Raw genomic sequence first — 25,641 nt, 5'->3', positions numbered from 1 at the left:
GGACTACCTGTATAATGATGCTTTGCTTTAAGTCTGACAATTGAAAAAAACAGGATGAAGCAGCATTTCCTGATGGTGATTTGATGGTTTGCTTAACACCACTACAAGCCTTAATCCTATTTTGTATAATATTGCTATAGGTGGATTCTGATATTTTCTACCCATTTTCGTATTTAAAGGTATTGAAATGAAACATGCTGGTTCCATTGCATTTTCTGTTAATATAGCTACTTCACGATGCAAATACTGTAGCTCAAAGAAATTTGAGGGCTGGGGAATTTGGTAAATTGGGACTTAATTGATCCTCAATCTGGATTTTTAGGTTTATTACCTAATTCTGGCTTTTATATTCACATTTATGAGAAAAAAATAATCTCCTCATTTGCTTTCTTTGTGCTACAAATGATTTTCCAATCCTCAATGGATCACATCATATCCCCCTCGTCATACTACACATGATTTTATTCACTTCTGTCAGTTAAAGGCCTGGTTTGGGTTGCCTTTTGTGCACATTTTCTTTTCTTTTTTTATTCAAATTTATAATTTTATTCACACACATATTTGACATTTACACAACATACAACATATATATATCTTATCATTTTTAAGCATTGTTTCATAGTGATCTTCCATTCGTTACTTTATTCTTCTTCCCCTATATCTTAGTCTAAGACTCCTTCTTCTTCTCCTCGTTTTCCTTTTTTTTTTCTCCTTCCCTTCCCCCTATGGAGATCTATATATTTTAATTATATCTTTAATCTCATACATTTCTACATTCCTGTTATATACATTTTTATTCCTCTCCATACATTCATATATATATATATATATATATATATATATATATTACTTCTAATCTTCTCTCCTTATCTTTATTGTTCTATATTTCTCGTCTCAAGCCATTTATACCATTTATTCCATATTCTATAATAATCTGTCTCTTCTTTTTCCTTAATTTCTTTTGTTATTCTGTCCATCTCCGCGCATTCTAAAATCTTGTCTATCAGTTCTTCCTCTGTTGGGATTTTTTTCTGTTTCCAATTTTTTGCATATGTTATCTGTTGTGCACTTTAATTTTCCTTTTCCTTCACAGAAGATACCTAGAGTACCATAACAGCTGATTAACACAATCAAATGCACTCCTCCTTCATTCTATAATATAATGGTGTGCGGGGAATGACTTGAGAGACAAGGAAGAAGCAACAGCCAGATGACCAGTTGGATTAGAGGCAGTTTAGCCTACAGAAAGAATGTAGGCATGGCAAACATCTCAGCAGGCTTCTGAGGGATGTACTCTAGAACAGGGGTCTCCAACCCTGGCAATTTTAAGCCTGGAGCAAAGCTGGCTGAGGAATTCTGGGAGTTGAAGTCCTCCAGGCTTAAAGTTGCCAAGGTTGGAGACCCCTGCTCTAGAAACTCTTGGGATGTAAAGGGAATGCGGGAGAAATGTACTTTCAGAGTTGCAAGATTTTTCTTTAATGTAAAATAAAGTGGAATTAGTTTATCTGGGCATGTTTTTTGTCTGGATTATCGTAGAAGGCCCATGCCCTCCTGTAGGACTCTATCCGATCTACTAAATATGAGCATGGGTCATACCTCTGCTAGTTATGTATGGGACGGCCAGGCAAAGAGAATGTATCTTCCTTCATGTGAGTAAAAAAAATCTGGCCAGTCCAATAAGATTTGTTGCATGTACTGCAGAAGCCTGTACACATATGTATTTGTACAAAGAGTGATAGCACACAACAACTAAATATGGAATTGGAAGGCAGGAATTGTGATATACAGTGAAATGCCTTATTTTAATCCATGATGGGATTCATAATTGATATATGGAGATAATGAATAGATGGAAGGGAGACCCTTGCATCTATGTTCCCAGTTTTTAGGCATTTAGCACAGAGGTGGGTTTCAGCAGATTCTGACAGTTCTGGAGAAGCGGAAATTTTGAGTAGTACGGAGAACCAGTAGTAAAAATTCTGACTGGCCCCACTCCCATCTATTCTCTGCCTCCCAATTCCCAGCTGATTGGGAGAAAATGGAGATTTTGCAGTAACCTTCCCCTGGAGTAGGGTGGGAATGGAGATTTTACAGTATCCTTCCCCTGCCATGCCCACCAAGCCGTGCCACACCCACAGAACCAGAGTAAAAAAATTTTGAAACCCACCACTGATTTAGCATCCCTACATGTATCCAAGCTTAGGTATCTGCAGTATGAGGACCCGAAAGTAACAAAAGCATATTGTATGAAAATGTCACAATGCACACACACGCACTGCCACTTACTTCTTTGGCAACTGTGACACAAGTACAAAAAAGCAGAGCTTTTATGACAGCCCAATGCATGTCTTGGACTTTTGAATCTTTATGGTTAAAAATCCACACCAAGGTATTGAAGCACAGCTTCTGTTCTATATTATATTTAGTTTCAAGATCTTTCTGCCCGGGTCTAGTTTAAAGCTCACAAGACATCAGAAAGGCACACAGGAAACTAACCTTTAATCTGGAAAGTGCTGGCAGGTGGATCACCTTGGCAATGAGAAATCTACCCAGAGCTCTTGAAAACAAGGCATCTATTTCAATCATCGTTATTGTTACTAAATTTGTTTTTACATAAATTAGCGAAGGCTTTTTATGGCCAACCATTTTTTTTATTTTTATTTTTTAAAAATAACGTATCAATTGAAAAAGATCAAAAGAAAGTCAGGCTATCTGACTGAAGCTTCATTGATTTTTTTGATGTGTATCACAATGCCCATAAAATGGAGCCAGGCTTTATCTGCGCTATTGCATCACACCTTCTTGCCTTTATCAGCTGCCCATCCCAGATACCTAGGCGGTCTTTCCGCACTGGATATAACTTCGCCCGCCTGGTCTCCAGTGGATCAGAAAGGATCAATTAAAAGTCATCATTTTACGATTACTAGGAGGCCGTATGTTTCAAGAGGGAGGGGCCGGGACTTGAAGTGCTTCCAAAAAAAAAAAAAAACTAGTCCTACGAAAGACGCGCGGCAAGCGAGAACAAAGTGTGACTCCTGCACACCCAAACTGCGATCGATTCGTTCGCTTCTGTTCGAGGGCACAAAATGTACAAAAGCAGGGCTCGCGCGAGCACAGGGCGCCGTTCCGCTCCCCCGACATCCTGAGAGGGCATTGAGCGGCCTTACGGCATAAATGGGCAACTTCTTCCTGGGAGTCCTGAAGCAGGTTTACTGCATCTCGGCAACCCCACCGGTCGGTTGATTGGTCGCCTGCCAGGAGCAATCGCGCACTCTCCTTTCCCCTTATATGCCGGGTGCCATGGAAACCAATTAGGACCTTTTTGCATTCACGACAGACACCCAACGTAATGGCTGCCCTTGCATGATCTTCTTTGTTGCTGACTTTCCCCCCTTCACTACCTATACCGTAACAGCAGATCCTATTCCCAAAGTGATTGAAGGCTAGCCGTTTAGCTAAATGGAGCCTCCACGTTGATATACACTGCTCAAAAAAATAAAGGGAACACAAGCAGAAGACATCCGAGATCTGAATGAATGAAATAGCCTTATTTAAATACTTTGTTTGTTACATACAGTAGTTTTGTGTTCCCTTTAGTTGTTTGAGCAGTGTATAAACTACTGTATGTAACGAACAAAGTATTTAATAAGGCTATTTCATTCATTTAGATCTTGGATGTCTTCTGCTTGTGTTCCCTATATTTTTTTGAGCAGTATATTCTAAAAGCAAAATAATAAACAGGTTTAATAAACAGTTGTAAATAAGAGATAAAATTTGATATTCCACCCACGCACCTAAGATTCTATGTTACTCGGAAAAAAAGCTAATAAAGAGAAGATAATGTCTGTATAAGAACTCTATAAAGTTTATCATTTTGGAGTGAGATTTTAAATTACATTTATTTTTCCCTAAAATATATTTAGAGAGATTTATGCCACGTGATCAAATAAATTCAGATCTGCTACACATGGTTAGCACAATAAAAAAAAAGAATCAAGCCAGGGATGGTGCCATCAGACTCCTGTCAGCCCTAGTTCAACAAAGTATATTCCATGTAGTTCAGATTACTTTGGTTTCATTTAGGTGTGTCTCCCAGTTCCCCATACCTCACTATAAATGACTAAAATTTGGTTTTTAAAAAATTTCTTCCTGCTGTATGAAGGTTCTTTGGAATATCAATTATTTGACTATAACTTGCCTCTGCCCCTTTCCAGTACCGGTAAGTGGATAAATTTATTTCCGTGCTTATGCTCAAAGAGTATTTAAAATTCAGCAAATACAATATAGACAGGCTGTCTTTACTTAGTGAAAAGTAATTGTGTTTTAGAAAACTCTTGCCCTTTCACTCAGAACTACTAAGAACATTTGAACAATGTTGTTGTCTACTTTAATTAATACAAGGGATTTTTCTTAGTGTTATAATGTTTTATTAAATGCAAGAGGTTCTCTTGACAGTGTTAAAAGATTTGGGAGGATGATCTGGGATTTGAACTTGATAAACCTCATTGCAATTCTTTGTGGAACACAATTCCTTTTTAATCTTTTTTTTTAGTAAAGAATCAGAATTGGGCATGAATGTAATCAGTTGGTATTGTAGTGTTGTACTCTGCTAAAATCACTTCAAATTAATTTTAATTATACTAAATTGTATTGGTGCAGTTGTAAATAATCTTGTATGTATTACCATATTTCATCATTCCTTTGGGTGAAAGATGTTGAAGGAAGTGAGGACAAGACCAATCAAATATATCCTGCTGTTGCTATCCATTTTCCCAAATGCATATCGATCAATGCAGCATAAGAAATTGTCTCAATTTGTATTGTTAGATGCCAGGTTTCCTATTGCAAGATACAAGAAAAGTAAAATAATTCACTGATATATAAAAAAGAGAGACAGAAAATACTTCTGCTGAAAACCTGAAAGTAATATGTGTTTATGTGTGTTGGTATACATCAAAGGTGGTATTCAGCAGGTTCTGAGCAGTTCTGGAGAACCGGTAGTGGAAATTTTGAGTAGTTCGGAGAACCGGTAAATACCACCTCTGACTGGCCCCGCCCCCATCTATTCTCTGCCTCCTGAGGAGGAAATGGGGATTTTGCAGTAACCTTCCACTGGAGTGGGGTGGGAATGGAGATTTTATAGTATCATTTCCCTGCTACGCCCACCAAGCCATGCCCACAGAACCGGTAGTAAAAAAGTTTAAATCCCACCACTGTACATGCCTATGCACATAGCATGTGTGCACATACACACACATACACACAAAGAATTATATATTTTGATTTTGCAAAAATACAAATGAAAGCAAACTATTGCTCCCAAGGAGCTATCCATATGAAAGGGGTGTTGGTAAAAGTATGCCCTCATCTGCCCTGAAATCCTTCCTGTGGTTGCTACACAGCAACAAACATTGTATTTTTGACCCAGTTGGTTTCCTACATTCCTATTTTCCCCATGGTAGGAAAAGAGCCATGTTGGTCTATGGCAGAAACCCCGCCCCCCCAAAAAAAGGAATCTGGTAACATATTTTCTGTCTAATAAATGTTATTGAAGGTCTAAACTTTCATGAGCTGCAGTTCAATCTGATAAAGTCAGTCACAGTTCATGAAAGCTCATGCCTTTTAATAAAATGTATTAGACGGAAGAAGTATTAGTAGACTCATGTTTTCCCCAGGAAACTTTCCTTAAAAACAAAAAACAACTGATAATTATCTCTATCCTCTCAGGTATTTTGTAGAAATAGTTTTTGATTGCTCATGTTATGTGTATTACGGCTTAGATGAGTTGGCTTCTTTAATTTAAACAATTTAAATGATATAGGATAATTCTGTGTAGCATGCTTGAAAAATCCACATCCCAGCTCTTTCTAGAGGCTTTTCTTACAACATTCTAATTCATTGACACACCTCTTTGCTCGAGAAATGAATGGTTATTTTCCTTAATCAAATGTTTCAATACCTGCCCAGCAAATAGCCTTTAGCAGCAATAAAACCAATACAGATAACAATGTTTCTCCCATAAGAGACCAGCTAACAATCTTGCTTTTCATCTACAGGAAATTAGGATCGAGGAATGACAGGAGAGATGAATGCCATGTTTTTTATGAAGCACATTCTGTCTTTGTGTGAAGCTTTTTTTTTTTTTTAAGATGAGGAAAGTACCTTTCACGTGACTAAGGAAGGGGAGTGGGGAGAGAAAGTGGCATTGTAAAATTAGTAAAATACTTCTCATCAGAGAGCAAAGAGCACAGGGAAAAAATTGCTTGTAGAAGAGTGAATCTAAAGGGTGGGGGGAATGTGTTGATTATTTCACACATTTTTCTAAAAAAAAAGACAGTTTGCTAGGCAGTGGCTTAGTCAGTGGTGGGTTGCCCCCGGTTTGGACCGGTTCGCAAGAACCGGTAGTAAAACCGGCGGGAGGCTCCACCCACCGCCCCAGATGTCGTCATTGGCGATCTGTGCATGTGCAGAAGCAAGGCGCGTGCGCGAGCTAAGTGCGCACGTGCGACCCCGTTGCGAACCAGTAGTAAAGGTAAGTAGAACCCACCCCTGGGCTTAGTGTATTGTGCAGACCCAGGCATTAGTGGTTTGTTCCATAGACCATAGTCAGATGAACCAGGGCTTAGGCATAACATGTGAATTGGATCGTTGCCATTTTTTTTTCACCTGAATGAACAGAATTATCTTTTGCTTGGGTTTTCTGCAGATGAAAGCCTCTTCTTTAAAGAGAATCAAAACTGGTCCTTTTGGACATCTTATAAATGGAATGCAAATGCAATGTATTACTGCACCACTGGGTGGCTCTTGCACTAGCCACAGAAAGAAAGATTATGGTTCCAGATAATAAAACTCCTTTTCCTAGGAGTTTGATGCATGCTGAAATTGGTGGAATTTATTGACTACAGTCACCTAACATGTACAGGTAGTCTTTGACTTACGACCACTATTGAGCCCAAAATTTCCATTGCTAAGCAAGGCAGTTGTTAAGTGAGTTTTACCTCATTGTGTGATCTTTTTTGCCACAGTTGTTAAGAGAATCACAGCAGTTGTAAGTTATTTGATGCAGTCATTAAATGAAAATCTGGCTTTCTTCATTGACTCTGCTTGTTGGAAGCCAGCTGGTCAGGTTACAACTAGTGATCATTGGCCTGGGACCCTGCAACTCTCATAAATATGTGCCAAGCACCTGAATTTTGATCATATGACCATGGAGATGCTGCAAGGGTCATAAGTGTGAAAAATGGTCATCAGCCACTTTTTGCAGTACCATTGTAATTTTGATTGGCCACTAAACAAATGGTTGTGAGTTGAGAACTACCTGTATGCAGTCAGTCTTGTTCAATCAGGGATTATTTTAAAAAATTGATTGAAATCATAGAATATACTAATCTGCAAACAATAAAACTGCAGGAGTACTGGTGGCACAGTGGTTAGAATGCAATATTGCAGGTTAACTCTGCCTATAGCCAGGAGTTCAAACCTGACGGGCTCAAGGTTGACTCATCTTTCCAAGGTGGGTAAAATGAGGACCCCAGTTTGTTGGGGGAATAATACGCTGACATTTGTAAATCACTCAGAGAATGCTACAAAGCACTATGGAATGGTATATATAAGTCTAAGTGCTACTGCTATTATGGCTTGGCAAAACCAATCAGAATGCACATGTGAATGCCCTTCAAGGATCCAAAAACTATACCCTAATGAAAACATATTCAGTGGAAGATATGCCCCTCTCCTTGCTCCCAATTGTGCACATTTGCCATATACATTTTAATAAGAAGATTGTTTGCTCTATTTTTTTTTAAAGATTGAGCCACCCCATTGGCATAAAATGAGAGCAGGACTCTCTGAACTCAATGGAACTTATTTCTGAATATAGGATTTTTCTGTGATACTGGCCTTCTTGGAGAGAATGTCCTTCTTCCTTAAATGTTACTCACCATCATACTTAGGATATGAGAACTAGTTTTGCCAGCATTCAACTTAATTAATGTACCAATGATCCTGCAAGAAAAGGAAAGAAAAAGGAGAGGGGAGGGGAGGGGAGAGAGAGAGAGGAGAGGAGAAGAGAGAAGATTGTTTTCTTGCACTAAATCATTGCATAGTTCATTTGGTTTTGGGGTTGGCTGACCAGGTTTATGAACCCAGCCATTGCAATTTCGAGACTACAACTTATATCTTAGCAGATACTGTAAACCTATTGTTATTCAATGAACCACAAGTTAAATAAGTCTTAGTGTCTTGGCATCATACATGTACTTAGCTGGAGGATATTCTACCTTAACATTTCTCTTTAATGCACGTTACAAAGCAAAAAAAAAAAAATAAATGCAGTAAAGAAACATGAGAGTCTAAAAATGACTCTGGGAAAAGGAACAAACTTTCTAGAGTGAGGGCTGAAGAAATTCAAAATAATTTTTAAAAAGAAAGATAGTGCTATGTTCTCTTCGGGAGGCCCACACCACTTTACAGCCAGAATAAAAATTGCCCAACTTCAAAATGTGTAGAGCTCTTGAAAATGTCAGCATTACTCTTCAACAAATAATGTATTTCTTACAAGCACTCTAGAGAACCAAAGAGAGGGAGCAAAAGCATCAGAGCCCTCTCACTGGTTCTCTCATCAGTTGCTAAAGCAGGAGCTGCAAACCCTTGTAGGAGAAAATAACACAGTCTGAGAAGTAGTGTTCAGGGAAATGTAACACCACCAGGAGCAGAGAAATGGTGAACAGGTCAGATATCAATTTTTTAAATATGTTCCTATTTCAGACAGGCCATACTTTACAGTATTCTATCATTACCATACGGCCTATTGTTTTGATAGCTAACTTGTAGAAAAGATCCATCCAACTGGTCTGCAAAAGAGATTCTTGTAATTGAATGATTGTGTCCTTTTCTAAAATAGAAGTATTTTAGAATACCTCTATATTTTGCCATCTCCAGCTTAGATCTTGTTTCCTCGTCCAGAGATCAGTGAATTTCCATAAACATATGTTTGGGACTTTATCTCCATCACTACTTAGGGATTTTTTCCCCTCCCTTAATTATTTTCTTTTCCTTCTTCTGCAAATCTTGTAGATCAGTGGCCCTCAAACTTTTGGGGCACCAGGGACCGGTTCCATGGAGAAAGGTTTTTCCCTGGACTGGAGGGGGTGTGGTTTTGTGTGCTGCCTGCATCCCGCAAATTGGGCTTCACTTGTTTACGCAGCCCAATTGCAGGCATGCTGTAGACCAATGCCAGTCCACGAATCAGGGATTGTGGACCCCTGTTGAAGATCCCTTAAATGCAGGGGTGAAATCCAGCAGGTTCTGACAGGTTCTGGAGAACTGGTAGTGGAAATTTTGAGTAGTTTGGAGAACCAGTAGTGGAAATTTTGAGTAGTTCAGAGAACCAGCAAATGCCACCTCTGGCTGGCCCCAGAGTGGGGTGGGAATGGAGATTTTGCAATATCCTTTTGCCCAGGAGTGGGGAGGGAATGGGGATTTTGCAGTATCCTTCCCCTGCCACGCCCACCAAGCCACACCACGCCCACCAAGCCACGCCCACAGAACCGGTAGTAAAAAAAATTTGGATTTCACCACTGCTTAAATGTATTGATTTCTTTGTGCCCTGAACTTGAACAGTACCCTTTTTGGCAATTTTAATGTCTTTTGTTGGATACTGCAGCCATCTGGGACAGCATACAGAGAAATTGCTTCCATTTTGCTGTGGATGGCAGAGAGACATCCTGAATACTTAAACTCTTTGGCTGTCAGTTCAGTGGAGTGTTGTAAATTCAATTTTCTCATGTTTCTGAGTAATCTTTGTCTCATTCTTAACTCACATAATAAGAGGAGCTATAAATCTGAGTGGTTTCACAGTAATTAGTGATAAATTATTATTTTCCTATTGATCCTGTGCAGAACATTTGTTGCAGAGATTTGAAGCACAATGAGAGTTTGTTTATTGGTGCCAGTCAGCTCCTCTAATTAGAACTCTTCTGATTAGCCAGTCACTTTCTCCTTTACCTTCAATTAAACTAATTACATGGTCATCACTCTTCTGTTTAGCTAATCCCCCTTTTCTCTAACATCAATTAAATTGTAATTATATGGTCATAAGTGTAATTCCACTGCAATTGGCAAAGATTATTTGTGATATAGGGTACTATTTCTCAACCCCAGTAACTTTAAAATGTGCAGACTTCAACTCCCCACCATGGGATGGGGAACTCTGAGAGTTGAAGTCCATACATCTTAAATTTGCTGAATTTGAGGAACACTGATCCAGAAGCTGTCTTGTGATCAAGAATGGGGAGAAAAACTATCAAAGATACATATTTCTTAAAATTTTTCTATTTATAAAAGAAGTCAGGCAGGATAATTTAAAATCTCAGGTTCCTAGAGGAGTGTCCTATGGGTTTGTTCACCAATTGATGAGTTCATATTCTACTGCTATTCACTTTACTAGAGAATAACAAAACTCTACGGCCGAGTCAAGATAGGCTAAAGCCAACAAAAGGAATGTGTTTCAAAATGAACATGAAGGCCTACCCTTAGATCAAAATAATGTCTCTGTTCTTAGATATGCTTTCACCATAAAAACATCCTGCAGAGGCTTCAATGACTGATGAGTTTCCTTTAATCACACACACGCAAGTTTCTTTTGTCAGGTTTGGGACACCTGGAAATCCATTCTAATCTCTCCGATTTACATGTGGGCTTCAGTATAGTACAAAGAACATTCCAAAGAAAACACTGCCCTCTGTTTAACGGCTAGTGGAGTTTCTACTTCACTGTTTGGGAGGAACTGGATACTTTGATCTCTTCTCTGCTTTCATCTTGCTCTTTTCAGTCCTGTGTTTCTGGACAAGGGCTCCTTTAGTTTCACTCTTCATCTTTCCAAAACTAATCACCTTGTCTACATATAATATTCCATCCAATTATTTCCACATCAAACCACCTTATTACCAGTTCACGTTGTCAGATTATTACAGTAATTATGTGCCAATTAGTTCAGCAGTGAAGGATATCTGGAGCAGTAAAGAAACTGCTATTAAAAATAAAAGATTAATCTGGACGCTAAGATTTTTACAGCAATATTGGCAAACAGATTGAATATATTTGTAGAGAATTATATTAAAAACGACCAGTGTGGATTTATAAGAGGCCGACAAATGTCAGACGTAGTAAGAAGGGTATTAAATATAGGTTACTATATAAAGAATCAAAAATTAAAGGCAGGTGTATTAGCATTAGATGTATTTAAGGCCTTCAATTGTGTGGAATGGCCTACATTGAAGATATTAATAGAGAAGTTAAGTTTTGGGGAAAAAATTAGAAAAATGATAAATCAACTATATTTAGAGAATAAAGCGAGAATAGTTATAAATGATGGTGTTACAGAGACAATAACCATAAGCCGGGGAATGAGACAGGGTTGCCCTTTATCCCCAGTTTGCATGATTGATGGAGGTTTTGGCAAATGCAATTAGGAAAGATTCATTGATTGAAAGAATTGGTGTACAGAAGAAAACTAAAGTAAATTTATTTGCAGATGATAAATTATTAACATTTCAAAATCCTGTAGTTATTATAGAGAGGATATATTTATACCTGAATGAATTTGGGAAATATAGTGGTTTACAAATTAACGAGGAAAAATCAGAAATTATGTTATATAACCATAGTAAAGAAGTGGATGTATTGAAAGGAAAATATACATTAAAAATAGATAGTATTAAATATTTAGGTATGACACCCCAAAAAATATTCAAGAGTTAAAGAAAATAAATTACGAAAAGTTAAAGAAAGATATAAAAGATAAAATAGATAAATATGGGAATGTAAAATTTGATTTGGAAGAATTGAAATGATAAAAATGAAAGTTTTACCAAAAAGTAATTTTTTGTTTTGGATGATCCCAATTACAGTAAATTTTCGGATCAAGAATTAAAGCAAATACATAAAGCTGGAGGTTTATTGTAATGGAGGTAAGAGAGCAAGAATAAGTAAAGCATTATGGTATGAACCATTAAAAAAGGGTGGGCTGGGTCTTGCAAATGTTAGAAATTATTAGGTAGTTAATCAATTAAAGGTGGTCCCAGACATTATAGCATTAACTAGAGATTTAATATGGAGGGATATAGAATTGGAAGACTTAAGGGAAATAGGTGATCCTATATTGGTTTAAAAAGGATATTAAAAAAAATTGCTATGAGGATTCAAAATCCCTTTTAAAAAAGTTTGATAGAACTATGGAATAAATGGAGATACCAGTTAATGCCAGGAATTTCTCCTTTAACACCGGTGGTGGAAATGGAGAAATTCCCTAAAACTGAATTGAAAGAATGGATTAGTAAACTAAAAGAAAAGCAGATATATAAATGGGAAGTCTGGAAGAACAAGATAAAGAATATAACACAACTAAAGAACATTTTATCAGATATTAAATTAAATTGGTTGAATTTAATACAATTAGATAAATGAATAAAAATGGAAGAAAGATTTGAGGAGAAAGATAGATGATAGCAAAATTTGAAATGATTATAAAAGAATGTGAGGTGAATGCAGAATATATAGGTAAAGGAAGAATTGGGAAAATACTGGTATATAGAATATTAGCTGAATTAGAAGATCAGGCAAAAGGTTTTATATTAATTTGGGAATCAGATTTAGTAGAAATTAATGATAATGATTGGAAAAATATTTGGAATACAAGAGTATATAAGAATATGTCACTTAGAGTTAAAGAAAATGGATATAAAGTGATATGGAGGTGGTACCTAACACCATGTAAATTAAACCAAATAGATGTTAAATATACAAATATTTGCTGGAGATGCTAGAAAGAGGTTGGAACATATAAATATGTGTGATGGGATTGTGATAGTGCACAAAAAATATGGGACATGGTGTTTAGGAAAATTAGAGCACTTTTGAATGTAAATTTAGATATGTCACTGAGGATTGCATTACTGTTGCTGGTGGAAAAACAGGATATAAATGAAACAAAAAAGGAATTGATTGTAAATTTGATAATGGCAGCTAGATTAGTGATGGCTAAATATTGGGGACGAAATTGGGATATTCAAAGAAATGAGTGGTATAATGAAATCTGGAGTTTGGCAACAAATGATAAATTAACAACAGAAATTAAATTTTAAAAAGGGATGATTAAAGTATACAATTATAATGAAATGGTGGGGGGGATTTTATAAAAACAATGTTAGTGGAAGGCAAAGGGAATAAGCCTAGTCAAGAATATATGTTGTTTTGGAGGGGATAAGGGTACAATTGGAATATATTGCATATCTTTTAGTTGTTATAGAAGAAGAAATATAAGAAGAAATATAAGAAATATATAGAAGAAGAAAAATGGTCTCATGGGGAGTGTGCACTGTAATATTTTTTCCTTTTTTTGTATTTAGATTTATATGTATTATGTTTGTATATTTGCATTCAAAATTTAAAAACATATTTTAAAAAAAAGATTACGATGGAGTAACGTTATGGGGATGGGCACATAAATCCTGACATCTGTCTCCTGAGTTAGCAGCATTTATAGTTTAGATTTAATGTTCTTGCCTTGACTTTCTGCCCCAAATCCCACTTTGAGGGATGGAACTGGGGCAGATAACTACTCTTTTGGTTCTTTCTTCTAACCCCAACATGGCATTTAAATTATAACAAGGAATACCAAGAAAAAAAAATTTTTTAAGTATGAGACATAACAAGATGAAGAGGGATTAATCCCATCAATGGTCTTTTTAAAAGCAACTGCCTGATTGAGAAGATTTGGGCCAGAATTAAAAGGTGATTTGCCTTTTCTAAACGTATGTTAGAGTTGTTTTTATTGTGGGGTAAACAATTGTCATTTTACAACCAAAATTATATTCTTATGCATATTTTCCTGGAAATAATCTACATTGAATACAGAGAAATTTACTTTCAGGTAAATTTGGAGTTGATGAAAATGAAATGGTTTGACAGAGTTCACACAAAGTGAATCACAAACTAGCTAACCATTTTTCAGATTACTGTGTCTAATAAATCTGTCTCATTGTAATTAGTTCATCGTTCAGTGTAACTTGCAATCCCAGCATATTGGGTTAATTAAGTTAACCACAGTTATGTTAACCATGGATAAATTGTTTTGTAAACACAATCATTGGAATGTCTAATATTCTTGAAGAGTTTAATGTTTCCTGTGATATTACTGAATGTTAGAAGTTAAACAGAATAGTGGTATGTACCAGAGGTGGGTTTCAGCAGGTTCTGACCAGTTCTGGAGAACCGGTAGCAGAAATTTTGAATAGTTCGGAGAACCAGTAGTAAAAATTCTGACTGGCCCCGCGCCCATCTATTCTCTGCCTCCCAAGTCCCAGCTGATCGGGCGGAAATGGAGATTTTACAGTATCCTTCCCCTGGAGTGGGGTGGGAATGAAGATTTTACAGTATCCTTCCCCTGCCATGCCCACCAAGCCATGCCCACCAAGCCATGCCACACCCACCAAGCCACACCCACAGAACCGGTAGTAAAAACTTTTGAAACCCACCACTAGTATGTACATGCCAGATAGTGGAGCATTCTGGTCCTTTCCTCTTACCTCCCATTTTGTTTATTACTGGATGAAGTGAACAGGGAAATTAAAGTTTGCAGACTTTAAAAATCCAACAAAAGATACTCTTATTATGTCTTAAGCATGTTCACTTGAAAGAAAATTGTATTATATTCCATAGACAAGTAGTAATTTCAAGTAAACATACATAAAATGAAGCTGACAGGAATTGAAGTCCTTTTATTCTACCCAATCAGGCTGATCCTTTATGTTTCTACTTCAAAATTAGCCCTGTGAAAAACAACAGGATTTACTTACAACAAAGTATGTTGAAACCTGAAGATTTTCTGTTTGTGTTAAAATCCATTTGTAAGTTATGTGCCTGCACAAATATGATGATAATGGAATACAAGCACTGCAAAAAGATAAAATCAAAATATGAAAAATGTTCTTTCTTCCTGCTGTGTGTCTTCACTACGAATGATTCACTCAATATTCTGCTGTTTTGTCTATAATCATGTATCAAATCACTTTACCGAATGGTTTACAGCAAAGAAATCAATGACAAGGAAAAAAAATCTGTTTCCATTTCTGACTGTAATGAGGTAAAAAAATATTCTTGCATACCTTCTCCTAAGCCAGATAGAGGAAGGTCACCATGTGTAACCAAATATTTACAGGGGTATTAGAGTACATTATACACTTCCATGGGATAAACAAGGTATTTTTTTTTAAAAAATAGCAAATGTGAGGTTTTGTTTATGGGTATAAATTATTTGCATCCACTCTTTCCAGCAAAAAGGTAAAGCAACAGGAATCAAACAGCAGGATATTTAGAATAGGGTAAAACATTAAAGGAAGTTCTGTACATCAAGTGTGAACAGTAAAGGAACAAGCAGCCAAGAAACACACCATAGACTAAAACTTGGTAGGGCAGCCATGAAAGCCTTGGAAAAGTTAATTTTGCTATCACTGCTGTGAGCTTAACCAACCATTTTTCTGATATAGATATTTCAGAGTCTTTCACTTTTGTGGCAATAATCACATATAATAATCTTCCATGTCTATTTTCTAATATTCCCAGCATTATTCCCAGCAGTAAAAGTTCTGGTTTTATTTGAATGTTTGATGTTTAAAATTTTTTTGCATCATTATATATATTTGAACCCAGAAATTTCTGGATTTTTAAAAAGTTCACCAGTCATGATAAACTGATCATGTTATTCATATTTCCACATAAATCTGACATTCTAGACAATTTTTCTGGACTTCATATCCAATGGCACATCATTTTATAAAAATTCTCTTTTACATTGTTACATAATATAAATTTAAGTCCTTTTAACTACACATTTTCCCACTGTTTCATCAGTACATTGTATCCAAACTTGTGCCATTTTACCATACAGCCTTTCACTTGTTCTTCTGTTTCAAATTTCAGTAAAGGTTTATACTATACATTTTAGCGATTACATCATCGTTTATACATAGTTCATCTTCAAAGTTCGTCTTCTCCCACACAAAGCTTTATCTATGTTATGTTTTTACTAAACCAGGAATGATGAGTCCAGATCAGGACAAAACTTTATGGATACAAAGCCCCCCAAATAGTGGAGGTTGACTCTGCACAATATTTATTAACCTTCATAATGTTATAATGGTGGGACTGATGCAGTGGTGGGTTGCCCCCAGTTCTGACCGGTTCTATAGAACCGGTAGTAAAACTGGTGGGAGGCTCCGCCCATCAACCCTGACATCATCAGGAAGCTTCTGCGCATATGCAAAAGCACGCGCATAAGAAAGCGAAGCAAGCACACACCAGGGGTGGGTTCTATTTACCTTTACTACTGGTTTGCAGTGGGGCCGCGCGCGCATGCACGCTTCACTCATGCATGCGCACACTCTACTGCGCATGCGCAGAAGCGTTTTGGTGACATTGGGTTCAGTGGGCGGGGCCTCCCGCTGGTTTTACTACCAGTTCTATAGAACCGGTGCAACCCGGGTGCAACCCACCACTGGCACACACGCACGGCCCCATTGCGAACTGGTAATAAAGGTAAGTAGAATCCACCCCTGGACTGATGGACAATGATGCATTCACGCTGATCTCTTATAGCATGATGCCTTAAGAGAAAAAAACACTATAGCTAGTGTAATTGACTACTTTTGAAGGTGGCACAAAAATATAATAGAAAAATCTGCTGACATATTTGTTGGAGAGGATTCTACCACAAAGGAATTTCTTGCATTATATATAGATGGAATCTTGCCTGTAACTCTCGACCTAACATAGAGCCTACTAAAGTCAAGTTCTCCAGCTGCTGATTTCATAGTGTAATGCAGCCAAATTGTAGCTAGAGGAAATGGCATAACTTCCCAGCTGGAGAAAACTTGATAGCACAGTTTCAGATGATGAGATCTGAAATGGAATTTTCACCTACTATTTGATGTAACCGGAAATTAATGGCTTTGGGAATTTTTTCACAGAATTTTTTTCTTCTTCTTCTGTTATTATAACGCTGGGGAGTTTTCAAGCTTTTTCGGGCCATGGGACCTGTTAAGTTAATTTTTAAAAAATCCTGAAGTCTGTGATGAAGAGGCCAAGCTTTAATGATGGAAAATTAGTTATGTTTGATTCCCTACCCTTCCCCCTGGCCTGTCACAGAACACCTTCAAGCAGTTATGGAATCACATATTCCACATAACACAGTTTGAAAGAAACCTGATACAAAACAAAGGACACTCAGATGCAATGAATTCTGTTGCTCTTGCAGGTGTGTGATCAAGAAATATAACTTTTCAGATTCCTTTCCTAATCTCACAAGAGCTAAATAAAAAAAAGGGATATAAGTGAAACTCAAAATCAATGCCCCGCAATTTTCAGCCACTTAATGTTGCACTTAATTCAGCCTCTTATTGTTGCATCTCAGACTCTTACTCATCTGTCTATTAAATCTGTGCCTGTTTGGATCGCTGCTAAGTGCTCTGTGCTTACACTGATTATTGAAATGACATAAATGGTACTTGGCTAGTTTTTGAGTAATGATCCCTTGCTTTGCTATTCTTTTTTCTTTTAAAGAACATTCCTCTTGGATGTCATAGTGTCACTTGGAGATAATTAAATAGCATGATATGTAATGCAAGTGGACACAGAAGTGTAATTTTTATAGTGGCCACAGCACATAATTTTGGAATGAGGGACAGAATATATAATGTTGAAATCCAGCACTATTAATTTCCCCAAGCTATGTGTCAATATGATAGAACTGATAATGTACAACCAAAAAAATAAATGATTTTACCTAGATCCCTAGATAAAACAGAAACCTTCTTTAGCTAGTGGTGAGTATAAAAGGACTTATTGCCCTGCTGGTCCTGCTACATTTGGATATTCTCATGTTTATTGTGCTGGCTCTGAATTTCTATCCTAAAGACCAGCTCCAATGGCACTCATTAATGCAAGATTTGGCACACAGTTTGCTTAGACACAAAGTGCCCTTATACCCGTGATGGCGAACCTATGGCACGGGTGCCACAGGTGGCACGCGGAGCCATATTGGTGGGCACGCGAGTTTTGCCCTAGCTCAGCTCCAGCACACATGCACGCACCGGCCAACTGATTTTCACGCCTTCCAGTCCCACCGGAAGTCAGGAAACTGGCTGTTTCTGGCCTCCGGAAGGCCTCCAGGAGGATGGGGAAGGCTGTTTTTGCCCTCCCCAGGCTCCTAGAAAGCCTCTGGAGCCTGGGGAGGGGGGAAAACGGGCCTACCAGGCTCACAGGGCCATCACTTGCCAAAAGCAGGGGGAAGTGTGGGGAGGTCACGTGCGCATGCGCGGGAGGGCAGAGCACATTGAATTATGGATGTGGGCACACGCACCCAAGACCCACCACGCTCCCCCCACTTTTGGCACGCGACGGCCAAAAGGTTAGCTATCACTGCCTTATACCCTTCTCTTGTCATTCATTGAGACACTTAGCCCACCCGGTATCATATGATTTTTTAAAATTTATCTGCTCCTATTGGTTGCAATAATTTCAAATATATAACAAGTGCTTAAAGTAAAAAAACAACAACAGAAAAATATAAAATATAATACATAATTTTGTTCTTTGCACTTTTATTATTTTTCCTTATTATTTTAAAAGCAATACTTTTTTTTAAAAAAAAATGTATCACGTTTTGTCAAGAAGTATATTCTTTAAAGCAACAGCAGGAGCTTGTTTCCCCCAGGATTGCTTGGAAGTCCCAAAAAGAGCTGAGGTGCTTTAATCTGGCATTAATCTAGCCAAGAGTTAAGCCAAGAGTCAATCCAGTTTCAGAGGGGAGTTTTAACATATGTCGGGATTGTGAAATGTGACTGCTCTGATAAGAAAATTTTGAAGCAAAATAATGCTGAGATTCTTTGGAGTCGTAGTTCAGTAGAAATTCTGTTGTTGCATTCTCTCTATGGGCAGCAGATGTAGAGGCTTCTTCCTATGTTCTTGATTCCATTTCCAATTGCAATTTGTTTGACAATGCATTTCAATGCAAGCATTTTTGAGCAGGTGGGGATCATTAGATGATCATCATCCTTCCGAGGTCAGTAAAATGAGGACCCAGATTATTGGGGCAATATACTGACCCTGTAAACTGCTTAGAGAGGGCTGTAAAGCACTGTGAAGCGGTATATAAGTCTACATGCTATTACTATTATTATTCAGCTGAAACAAATGCCCATTGGTCAAAAACTGCCATCAGCAGACATATAGATTCTGAAGTCTTGAAACTTACCAAGGACTATGAAAATGTCAATAAATTAATGAGTGCTGGGAGAGACGACTGGTGCTAAGCAACCACACTGTTCTTAACAAAAAAGAATGATCAATTCACATGCCTGGTAGTAATAACGGCTGTTGAAAAGTCAGCTCAGCAGTCGATTTTGTGATTGCTGCAATTTATATCAGCCTGCAGAGAAATTTAAGAGTCTTAGGAACTTTCTTTGCTATTGTGTTATGTATTCTCCATCTCTTTTTGTCTTGACACAAAACAATGCTGTCATAAAATTTTATGTCACCATTGCCAATCTTTACGCTGCTTTTGTTGTAAAACCCTGCAAAATGGTATTATCAAGACTTCCAGTCACTCTAAGGCAGAGGCGGGCAATTAATTTTTCCAAGAGGCCACATGAGAAACTGGGACTCTTGTGGAGGGCTGCTGCCACTGCCCCCTGCCACCCCTGCCACCACCTTGCCACCACCATGGGCCAGACTGGGCCAGACAAAAGGCTGGATGTGATATTGCCCAGGGTTTCAGACTCTCTTCTTTTGATGGAATGCAACATAACTCAATGCAATAGCTTTTATCTTAGAAACTGTTGCTTCTAGCTTCCTTCTCAACTGGATTGTCTATTCCAGTATTCTCAGGTTTCCCTCCCCAGCTGCTGCATACGTTTTCACAGTCCTAATTTTTGATGTGTAAGGAAGAAGATTTCCTCAAGGTTGACTCAGCCTTCCATCTTTCGAGGTAGGTAAAATGAGGACCCGGTTTGTGGGAGCAATAAGCTGACTTTGTATAAAAAAGAACACCGCTTTGGGGGGGGGGGCGAAAACCCTACTAAGCAGGTATATACAAAAGTATGAAGGCTATTGCTTAACACATTGTAAGCCACCCTGAGTCTCCAGAAAAGGGCGGCATATAAATCGAACCAATAAATAAATAAATAAATAAATAAATAAATAAATAAATAAATAAATAAATAAATAAGATTTGTGCCATTCCTCAACATAATTTTAATTCTAAAGCAAAAGTACAAAGCAAAAGATGGGCTTGAATGAATTGCAAATGCATTTTCTGATTTAACTGAGAGGAAGACAGGGAGGAAAACAAAGTAATTCCACAAGATTTAATAAGAATGTTTCAATCAGAATCAATCAATCAGAATAGAACTGGAAGGGGCATTGGAGATCTTCTAGTCCAGCTCCCTGCTCAGGGAGACCCTATACCATTTTAGATCAATGGTTGTCCAGTCTCTTTTTGAAACTCTCCGGGGAACGAGCACCCACAACTTCTGAAGGCAAGCTGTTCCACTGGTTAATTACCCTCACTATTAGGAAGTTTCTCCTTAATTTCAGGTTGCTTCTCTCCTTGATTAGTTTCCATCCATTGTTTCTTGTCCTGCCCTCTGGTGCTTTGGAAAATAAATTGAATAGATGAAAATAAGATGAACAGATGAAGAATTCCTTCATCCTTCCGTCTTCCAACTCTGAACGTTGATTTCACATATCATCAGGTTCGGTCTGTAAAGATAGTGAGATTTCAATGTTTATTGCCTAGGATATCAGTCACATGGGCAGAAACCAACAAAAAAAATGAACTCATGCTTCAGGGAACTAAAGTTCTGAACTTTGGAAGGATTGTTTATGAGTCTATTTAGTGACACACAAACAACAGTAATTTGGAATGTAAGAGGAGTAAAAGTTAGTAGGTCTACATTAAGGTGTTCTTAATTCAGTGAAGCCAAAGAAATGCAATAGATGTACAATACAGGTCGTCCTCAATTTATGACCACGATTGAGCCCAAAATGTATGTTGCTAAGTGAGAAATTCTTTAAATGAGTTTTGATTTTATGACTTTTCTTGCCACATTTGTTACGTGAATCACTGCGGTTGTTAAGTTAGTAACATGAACAAAGTGAATCTGGCTTCCCCATTGATTTTCTTTGTCAGAAGGTCGCAAAAGGGAATCACATGACCCCGGACACTGCAACCATCATAAATATGAGTCAGTTCACAAGTGTCTGAATGTTGATCACGTGACCATGGTGATCATGTGTACAATGGTCGTAAGTGTGAAAAATGGTCATAAGTCACTTTTTTCAGTTCCGAATGTCGAACAGTCACTAAATGAATTGTTGTAAGTCAAGGACTACCTGTATAAATTACAAGGAGAAATTGAGAGAAAGAAACTTCAGAGGGAGGAAAATGAAGCAGGCTAAGTCTGATTTATATATATATATTTCTTATACACAGAACCACACACTATTATTTTGTAAATAATACTTTCATTTATATATACTATTATGTTACCTTACTTCATTAGTATAAATAACACAGTGTCAAGAATAAAATCCCTCAATTCTATAATGATTAGCTCAGTGTGTGTCATATCAGCTCCTATCCTGTGTGACCTTCCCCCCAACAGTGATCCAGCTAACATTAAGCATTTTTAAGGAATTCTCTATTTCACCAAGTAGAATCTGAGCACTTTTTGTTTGTCTTTCACTGAGAAAGTGCCAAATATTAGCTAGATTGTTCCCCTGTTGTTTGCCTAGGGGTTGCTAAGCAGGATTTCTAAAACCAGGGTGATTATCTTGGCTGAACCTTGACAAATGGTCAGAACGTTTAAGATCAAGGTGCTAATTATTGGCTTCATTTCAATTTTGAAAACGTCAGTGCAAAAGGATGTATTCTAAGAAAATGGGGGATATGAATACAATGGCTCCAGCTAGCCAATTGTATTTATTTTGCACAGCTGTGCTACAGTTGGACAATGCATTCTTTGTGCGTGGGCAATTTCCATTCAGCCTTCACATCTTCAGTTAGGGAAGCTAAAAGGTTTGATTAGCGTACACGTGATTTGCATAGGCCTACTTCAATATGTGCCAAGCTCAATGAAAGGAGTTTCTTTCTCTTTCACAAAAGCTGCAGATTCTATTCATTCTTTAAATACATCTCTGAGGGTCTTTTAAAGAGGAAATCCATATGGCCAACATCCTCCACTGGTTGCAAAAGTGACTGCCTCCATACAACCTGTTGTCAGCTTTGCTGGCCATTATACAACAGTAGCAACTCCAATTATACTGAAGCAACCCAGGGATTTCAACCCAGGCTGGTGGCTTCCATTGGGGGGTTAGGCAAATTTCCAGAGGAGGTCTATCAAAGGCTATTCATCTGAAGCTTAAATAAAAGTCTGAGTTCCATTTTTTTTGTACTGGTCTTGGAAAGAAACATGGTCTCCTGCAACACAGTAAATGGAAATAACTCTTGGTGTTGTACAGGTAGTCCTCAATTTACAACAGTTCATTTAGTGACCATTCAAAGTTACAATGGCAAAATGAAAATTAAAGAATCGACTTGCATCTTCCATCCTCACCCAGTCAGGATGACTCCCATCCTGGTCACCACTTCTTTAGCCTCCTACCATCAGGAAGGAGATATAGAAGGATAGCCATCCACATGAACAGGCTGAAGAACAGTTTTTATCTGTGGGCTGTCAGATTCCTGAATGCGAAATAACATCATAACTACGTAGTATGATGGACTTGCAGGGCCGGTGCAACATGTAACATGTTCACACTGGTGCAATAGGACTGGGTGCTTGTTAATATGATTTATTGGATTAAGGATTTTCTGTCTTCACTGTGAGTTGTATTGTGTTGTGGGGGGGTTGCACTGAGGGAGCTCAACCAATATCGTTGTACATATATGTTGTGCACTGACAATAAAGATTTGAATTGAATTATGTTGTACCCACTTGTGTTGTATGCCAAACAAATCAACAGCAGCTCCTATCTAGGAGAGCTGCAAAGCAGCAGATCACCTTTCCATTGAAAGACCCGCTAGAACAACTGAAATCTCATGGTTAAGAGCAGTGGTAGGTTGCCCCCGGTTTGGACCGGTTCGCAAGAACCGGTAGTAAAACTGGCAGGAGGCTCCGCCCACTGACCCCAACGTCATCAGGAAGCTTCTGCGCATGCGCAACCACGTTGCGAACCAGTAGTAAAGGTAAGTAGAACCCATCCCTGGTTAAGAGTCATGGTGAATCAAAAGTACCCACAAATGGGGAACTGGACCAACCATAAGCTCCAAACAGCTACTTTTATTACTTTTCGAAATATTCTATAGCCAGGTCAGCAATAGATTAGTTCATCTCTTAAGCATGGACATCAGGAAATCATAAATGTCCAAAACTATTTTAAGACTTACCCAGAGTGCTTATGTGCCCTTACTCAGTAACCTTCTAACTGACTGGGGAATTCTAGGAGTTGATATACTGTATATATATAAAAACCAAGAGGATTTTTTTTTTCAATGTGGTGGAATACAACCTCCTCATCACAAATAAATAAATCCTAGCACCACTGATTTATTTTACAATCCTTTTTTCTAGAGCAAATAATTCATATGTGCTATGCCACCCCACATATAGCAGAAGGCGTATAAGGCATTCCAAGAATAACATTGCTTTGCAATTGCTTCAAATCTACTGTTCTCAAAGTGACGAAAGCAGTTCTCTTGGTTTAAGTAAATCTGAGAAGAATGAGTTGTAGTATTCTGGGCTAGCACATGCCAACATATATGGCAGCTGAGTTCATATAGTATGAATACCATAGAACTAGGATAAAAGGGGATCAGGGAATCTGCAGCTCAGCATGATGTGAGAACCCAAGGATGGGCTTAAGCCTGTTGTCAACTTGGCTGTCACCACATTAGCCACAAGATGTTCATTTGTTTGGTACATTGTGTGTACATACGCACAGAGCCTTCTTCCCTCACCCTCACCCACCATGTTTTTTAGATTGTACCACTGAACATTTCGCAACCTGGCTACAAATGGTCAAATTGCAGATCAATACATTACGTTTTCGCTAAGCGCTTATTTCAAAGGTCACTTGAAAAGCTTTGCCTTGGCACGTAATATTTCATTTCTCCAGGCGGAAGAAAAGATGTGGGAAGCAGCTGATTAAGTAAAGATAAAACCCCGAAAAGGCGCAGAGAAAAATGTACCACAACATGTAAACCCTTGATTGTATTCAGGTCCTGATGTTTTTAAAGATGGCAATTTTTAGCAATTTGCTACTTTCAGCACAAATGGCCTGCAGCCTTCAGGCTAATTTCCAAAGCTCCCTGCAAGTAAACAATGCAGACAAGTGGTAAGAATAATCTGCCCCGGGCTGTTCTGGAGTGTATGAGGTTGTGTGTAAGGCTGGGAGGAATAAATATGAGAAACAGATTCCACCTTATTAAAAAAAAAAATAGATCTGGAATCAGCAAAATTAACTTTTTTTCAGATCTGGTCCACTTGTTATTTCCAAAGTAATGCAGACTTCCCCTATACAGGAAAAAAATGTCCTGTGTTACTAAGAATGTTTTTATGAACTAGAACTAAGATTATGAAATTGTAAAAAATAGGGCAAGAGTCATTGTCAAAAAGAAAAAAAGCCAGTTTTCTAATTTGTTCTTATATTTTTCAGATAGGTGTTTTGCACAACTCACACTCCTATTTAATATTCTGGCTTTTGATCATTCACCAATTGTAATCGATTGACTAATCCTTCCATTCTCCACCATTCAGTCAAAACTGAAGAAGCTTCTTGGATGAGAAGCGAAATGTCTTCAAGGAAAAATAACCTTTTGAAAAAACACCTTTCGGACATTCTGTGGGGTTGTATGAAGTAAATAGGTGACAGAATATGAATGTTTCTGTTAGATGTAAATGCCTCATTACCCAATGTGTAAATAGTATGTATATAGGACATCAAGGGTTAACTTATTCTTTAATTCTTAATGTATTCATGACTCACCACTCCCATTTATAACTCCACCCATTGTATATATAAGGAGCTACCTTCCCCTATTTCCTTGCTTCTATCTGTGAATATTCAGTGAATATAGAATGCCTATTGTAAATAAAAGGATATATATTTAAACCTTTAACTCTTAGTAATATTATTGAGTCTGATCCTAAAATATCGCAACAATCTGGTAGCAGAGGATGGTTGGTTGACTCAATAAAAGAAAAAGAATTAAAAATGTCCAAGAAGGATAGACCCAACACCAGGGCCTACAGCAAAGAAATGGAAACAGAACAAGAAATAATCAACGAATCGACAAATGCAATCTCAAGAGAAACCGAAGAATACACTACTGAAGATGAAGAAGTAATAGATGAGAACGATGACCAGGAGGAAATCGAAATAGAGAATAACGAACTCAGGTCAGAAATATTAAAACTATTAAAAAGTCAAAAGAATGATGAAAACCTCATCGCGAACCTCCAAGAAATGCTGAAGAACAGCGGAGCAGCGAGGAAAAAAAACATCACTAATGAGAAGTCTAAAGAA

This window comes from Pantherophis guttatus, chromosome 2 (genome assembly GCF_059756535.1).
Source record: "Pantherophis guttatus breed Tessera chromosome 2, ASM5975653v1, whole genome shotgun sequence".
Classification (NCBI taxonomy): Eukaryota; Metazoa; Chordata; class Lepidosauria; order Squamata; family Colubridae; genus Pantherophis; species Pantherophis guttatus.
The sequence above is the reverse complement of the archived record's forward strand: the minus strand, read 5'-3'. Positions refer to the sequence as shown.